At 45.9% G+C, this 6,438-nt stretch overlaps 1 pseudogene; it reads left to right on the plus strand.

Moving 5' to 3' along the window:
- Positions 1 to 559: 559 nt before the first annotated feature.
- LOC142454560 (large ribosomal subunit protein eL27-like) lies at positions 560 to 957 on the plus strand (annotated as a pseudogene).
- Positions 958 to 6,438: the final 5,481 nt, after the last annotated feature.

The raw sequence follows: 6,438 nt of genomic DNA on the forward strand, positions 1-6,438 counted from the left end.
GATGTACAGATCAAAAACAGAAACCTTCATTGGTCACTGAGAAGCGATGGAATTTTTAAGAAGAAAGTTTGATTAGAGATCTAATAAATTAGAAGCAGGTGTAAAACCATTAGGGGCCCTGGAAAGCAACGCTGTTTTCAAATTGATGAGTAGTGATCAGAGAGATTTGACTCTCTTTCAGCTAAAGAATCTCAGATGGAAGAAAGTTCCAGAATTTCTTGGGAATCACATAATTTTGGAAGAAGAGAGTATTGGGATCCCTTAGGTTTTTCGGTCTCCTGGCTTTGCAGAAGATTACGGCTGACAGTTTCCAAGATTCTAATATTACAGGCTAGAACCCACTGCCCCTCTCCCAGTGAGGGGCAGCCTAGCCCTAGGGGCCTGGGTGAGTGTGCATCTGATGTGATTTGGGTACAAGGGTCGGCCCAGGAGCCTGGGTGGTTGTGCTTTGGGTTGCTGTGTCAGCCTGGGCAGACTAGAGAAACAAATCCATGGACACACGTAGGTGTATAAGAAAGAGGTTTCCTTTATGTTGTCGACCTGAGAGCCTGTTGCTGAAATGGGCAAGTTCATGAAACCCTGGAAGGTGGTGCTGGTCCTGGTGGGACGCTATTCAGGGCGCAGAGCTGTCAGCACCTCAGACCACCTCGACAGCCACGCCCTGGTGACTGGAATCCACCAATATCCCTGCAAAGTGACAGCTGCATGGGTAAGAAGAAAATTGCCAAGAGGTCAGAGATCAAGTCTTTTGTGAAGGTGTCTAACTACAATCATCTCATGCCCCCGAGGTGCTCCGTAGACATCCCCTTGGACAAAACTATCGTCAACAAGGATGTCTTCAGAGACCCTGCTCTTAAACACCAGGCCCATCGGGAGGCCAAGGTCAAATTTGAGGAGAGGTTCAAGACAGGCAAAAACAAGTGGTTCTTCCAGAAGCTGAGATTCTAGGTCTTGAGTCAAAATCATTAAAAACACCTCCAAAATAATTTTTTTAAAATTTAAAAGAAAGAGGTTTCATATACAAGAGCAATTGAACATCGAGAATACATCCCAGCTCAGTCCAGATCAAGTCCATAAATCCACTATTAGCCCATATGTCTGATACCAATCTATAAAGTCCTCTTCAGACTCATGAAACACATGCAATAAAGCCAAACGCAGGACTATCACAATCAGTGGGTAGAAAGTCTTTGGATCCAGTGGCGTTGTAAGCATCTCAGCACTGGCAGGGGTCTCTCTGTGGCTTCTCTGGCTTCCAAGGTCTGGTTGCATCCATGTGGCTTGTCTTCTGCAATGTCTCCCAGGGAGTAGCAGAGAGAGAGAGAGGTGTCTTCTGCCTCCAAGGAGGAAGTGCCAGATTTCCTAGAATTCCAGGAGAAGGCCATGCCCACACAGAAGTCTCATTGGCTGTCTCCAGATTGACAGACTAGACTCCATTCCTGCACTCTTAATTCTTCAAATGACACCAGGTTAGGTGACTACCACAGTTGCGAACCACAAGTCAGCAGTTCAAAACCACCAGCTGCTCCACAGGAGAAAGACGGGGCTTTCGACTCCGTAAAGACTCAGTCCAGAAACCCAGAAAGAGAGTTCTACCCCATCCCATGAGGTCGTCATGAGTTGGCAGTGACTTGTTGGCAGTGAGTTTGCTCTCAATCTCCTGGCTGTTTGAGTCCAAGCCCCAAAGGAGGCGATATTCCCTATATGTACGCAGGGAGACTGACACACTGGCTTGTAGCCCTCCTGAGAAACATGAGTTTATTTGCACTGCGGGTTGGCAGACCTTAGTGAACAGAAGGGCGTCCAGTGGCAGCAGGCTGGATGGGAATGAGCCTACTGAGGGGTAGCTGTGGGAGCCCTTTGAGCAAGGTGGACCACGGAAACTATTTGAAATTCGTTGTTCGGTTATCTTTGTGATAAGCGGTGGGAGGAAGCATTCACAATGTGTCTGGCTGCGTTTTGTGGGGGAGGTGCCTGGGTGGGCTGAGGGACATACAGGGAAGACCTGCTTGGCTGAAGTGAGGCCATTTTGAAGCATTAATGAGCATCTCTACTGTGGTCAAGAGTAAAACCCCGGGGAGCGGGGAGGGAGGGGAAAAAAAAAAGAGGACCTGATGCAAAGGGCTTACGTGGAGAGCAAATGCTTTGAGAATGATTGGGGCAGGGAGTGTGCAGATGTGCTTTATACAATTGATGTATGTATATGTATGGATTGTGATAAGAGTTGTATGAGCCCCTAATAAAATGTTTTTAAAAAAAGAGTAAAACCCGATTGCTTTAGTCAGAGGGATTTGTCCATCTTCTAAGCTTTTCTCACAAGATTTTCTTATAAATGAGTGCATAGTCCAATGTGTGGTCCCACGGGCAACTGCGTCGTCTTGATCGTCCCCCAACTATGCCTTTGTGTCAGTTTTCCTGGCTCTACTTGCTCTATTCACATGGCTGAGTTTCTGTGAATCCGGGACTCCATTACGGTCTCCTGCGGATAGGCTTCCTTATCTGAATGACTTGTCTTTATCTTGTTGTTTTTTTGCCCTGTTTAAGACTTAAAAATGTGCCTCTGCATTTTACATGAATTGGAGGTCTCTTTCTCCCCTAGAAAACTATCTGTAAGCTTCCTGTTTTTACTAACTCTTGCTCGTTCTGGTCTGTGACAGCCTGGTTGAAAAGATTAGGCCTTAGAGAAAGACTGAATCTCATAGTTTGGTTTCAGGTTAGGTTTCATTTGTAAGTGCTGAAAGAGGCCAGCCAGCTAACTGGCTCGCCTTGAGGCGTGTCGTTCAGTGCTCTTTATAATCAACGTTATTCCAAGCATGAGGGCTGCGTATCCAGGGCCATGCCATCCACTTGGCCTCCCAGTGACCCCGTGTGACGGCATAGAGCTGCTCCTGAGGCTCTCCCAAACTGCAGATCCTTACAGGAACAGAGAGCCTCATCTGTCTTCTGCAGAGGGGCTGGTGGGCTTGAATCCGAGGTGGCATTCAGCTGGTTCACCCCCCCATCGGGCAGAGCTTACATTTTTGTTGAGCTCGGCAAACTGGTCGTTAAAATGTCACTTGTTCTCAGGGTCCTCTCTCAGGTGGGTGACTGGGCAGCTGCCCAATGTGGAAATCACTAATTTACATTCCTTATTCTTTCTAGATGTTCATCTGTGCCAGGGTGAGGGGCGTCCCCAACACTTGAACGGGTCCTCGGGAGCATCTTTGCGATTGTGGAAAATATTAAAGATAGACAGACAGCTGGGCACAGGGGCTGCTCATCCCATGTCAGCACTGAGAGAGAGAAAATGTATTTTCCAGTGAGTGTATATAGTGGGGCTTACATCTCTTTCATGAGGCATGCACGTCATACAGCTAACATATGACATAGTTAATAGGTAATATAAGCGAGTAACATAATAAACACACAATGAGGTGAGTCAATGTCTTGATCTAGTGCTAGTTGACCTTGAACCCCACTGAGCTCTCCCCAGGGGGCTGCTACATTTATGGTGGGTTGGTTAGAACCTGATTGCTTTCATCTACAGATGATCTTTAGGCACAGTGAAGTAGCCAGACACAGAAATAATTAATCTTATATGGTAGCTCCTTATGACAGTTCCTTTATTGGGGGGAGGGAGGGTTATTGGAGGAACTGTGTCCAGTCATGAGAATGTATATAAAGACTTATTTATATCTCATAACCGTGAGAGTCTTCCCCTACCAGAGCCGGCTTTTCAGACCCATCATTATGAGCATGAATGGTTTAGGTGTGTTATATTCTCACCCAGTCCCTCCGTTTACCACATTTCCCCCTTGTGTATTCTGTTTCAAATTCCAAAGGGCTACGTAAGCGGTCTGACTTTCCTCCACGGGCCGAAGCTTTCTGCAGAAATAGCAAGCAGCCACAAGGACCAAAATGATGACGGCGAGCAAGACAGTGAACGCAGAGCCAACGCCGTGCTACAGACTGTGAGCCCATGCTCAGTGAGCCAAGCCTAAGAAACTACCTTTTGTTTGCTGGCGTCTGTGCTAGGGACGTTTTCAACCCATCTTTAAAAGCATTGAAGAGCTCCTTCTCTAGCTGTCTGTTTCCCCTCAGTCCCTGCATACTGTTTCTAACTCAGGCTCGATCATGTTAAGGTTTCATTAGATGGATAAGAGGTTACGCCGAATTTGTAATATTTCAATACTATTTCAGCATCAATTGCTGCTGCAAGCCCATCATTTGAGGACAGTCCGTTGTCGCTCAGCCGTTTGTTCCTCCAGCTCATCGTTCACGTTGCATGGCCTGGAGTTGGTGGGAGCTTGAATGAAATGTTCCCTTTTGATAGAGTCCGAGAGGATCTCTCTGGTGACAGCAGCAATGTAAGTCTTAGAAAGGCCTTTCTCATGAATCAGCCATGTCTTCTTGATGTTTTGATAAAGCCTTTTTCATGTCTCTGATAATATCTGCTTCCGGAGGAGAGTTCTCTGAGTTCTCTTTCTGTCCCCCGTGTCATGTCAGGGGTTGTCCTCCCCTTCCCCAGTCACACCTGCTGAAGAGTTTCATGTGCATTCTCTTTCACCTGAAAAGGCATACACAAACAGGCCCTCCCTTTGGGCTGTAGCAAACCCGGATCCCAAACATGATTTTCGTCTTTCCATCAAATCTTCTCAGAGTTGGCTTTCCCTTTAGGGGTGGAAAAGTATCCTTTTGCTCTAGATATTAAAAAAAAAATTTGTTAGAGGGAAAAATTGGGGGTTAATAAAGCTGAAGGAAATTTGTCACATATAGAATTTCCTTTAGACTTCCATTTTGTCTTCCCCTTCTGCTTTAGTAATTGAAACTTTAAAATGCTGTCAGTGATTGTCAACTCTCAGTGTGTTTGATGTAAAATCAGTTCAATTGCTTAGGTAGGTTACATCATTATGCAAATTTGGAAGCTCTGCTCCTGGAGAAATGACCGACCTCAGTACCTGTGGAGTCAGTCCATAGAGAGCAGACACCAATGGCATTGTTCAGCCTTCAGGACATGCATAGGATAGATCCAGGGATTGAGAGTCTTTTCAGTATAGCTACGTTTTTGCTTTTTCTGAATTAATTTACATAACCAATCACTTGCCCATATATTTATAGGATGAAGTGTGACTACAGGTTTAATTAAACTGTACTGTTCTTTCGGTTCTATACATTGTAGGACTTTTTCACTTTGTCATACTTTTTCCTGGCTAACTTCTCCATCATTTTGATCAATAATTTCAGTAACAATTCAAACATCTTGAGAATTTGTTAGAGTTTTCTAACACCAGTCCCACTGTTCCTTCTGCTACGGGGTCCCCAAACACAGTATTAACAATTGCTGGGGGTCCCCCTGGGGCCAGCTGAACTTCTCCTTGGCTGGTTAGATCAACTGCTATGTGATAAGGTGGATTGATTGGCCGATTGATAAGCTTGTGCATCCAGTTGGACTGAAACTGTGCTCTCTGGGCTCTGTTGGGTGGGCTTCAAAGCCTACCCTGCTCCTCCTTTCCCTGCTGTGCAACGCTCCCTGCGAAGGACACTGGCTCGCCCAGCAGTTCCCCTTTTTGCAGTGGGGTCAGAGTCCAAGTTCTTGATCACCTGGCAGCCCTGGGCCATTCCCAGTTGTTGAGTTGAATAAGCAGTGTTGTGGGCATTCTCTCTGGAAAGATCCAATCTTTTCGCAGTTAAAACATTTTCCCTTGGGTTTAGCATAATTAGCCATGGCAGCAGCCTGAAGGTCTTCCTTAAATGTTTCAGACCCAATTCCTCTGCAAAGCTTAATATAGTCTAATATTGACCCTGCTCTCTGGACGGACGGATCGAAGATTTACATTCATGGCTGGCATTATCATAAGCTAAAGTTTGCAGCAGAATTTCCGCTGCTTCTTTACTTTTCACACTTTTATGGACTGCTTCCTGTAGACGACACACAAATTCTGCATGGGGCTCATCATTGTGTTGCTGTATTGTGGGGCCTCTTTTCCCCAGCCAGCACTATCTCTGTTCCCAAGCTCGCAAACAAATTTCACGTATCTGCGAAAGTCCTTGCCCGGGAATTTGCGATTGGGCTTCAATGGTAAGAAAATCTCCATTCCCTAATAACTGATTCACCCCTATGGGTACACCCCATTCTTTATTTCTGCGAGCCCGTGTCTCTGCTCCTTCACTCCACCACATTCCGTGTTGCAAGTCATCCGCTGGAGAAAGGTAGGCTTCTGTTAACGATTTCCAATCGGCAGGCAGGAAACACTCAGCCTCTGTCCTGGACCCGATCGCGTTACAAAATGGAGTCTACCCCATAGCTTTTAACTGCTTCTTTGATCTCTTAACGTCTTGAAAGGGAAAGCGTTATGACATTTCTCACATCCTTGTGGACTGTTCACATCAGGGAAAGCCAGACTGGTCTCCAGATCTGCTTGTTCTGAAATTCCCTTCTCTATCCTTGAAAGTAAGGTG

The sequence above is a fragment of the Tenrec ecaudatus genome, chromosome 8 (genome assembly GCF_050624435.1).
Source record: "Tenrec ecaudatus isolate mTenEca1 chromosome 8, mTenEca1.hap1, whole genome shotgun sequence".
NCBI classification, from domain to species: Eukaryota; Metazoa; Chordata; class Mammalia; order Afrosoricida; family Tenrecidae; genus Tenrec; species Tenrec ecaudatus.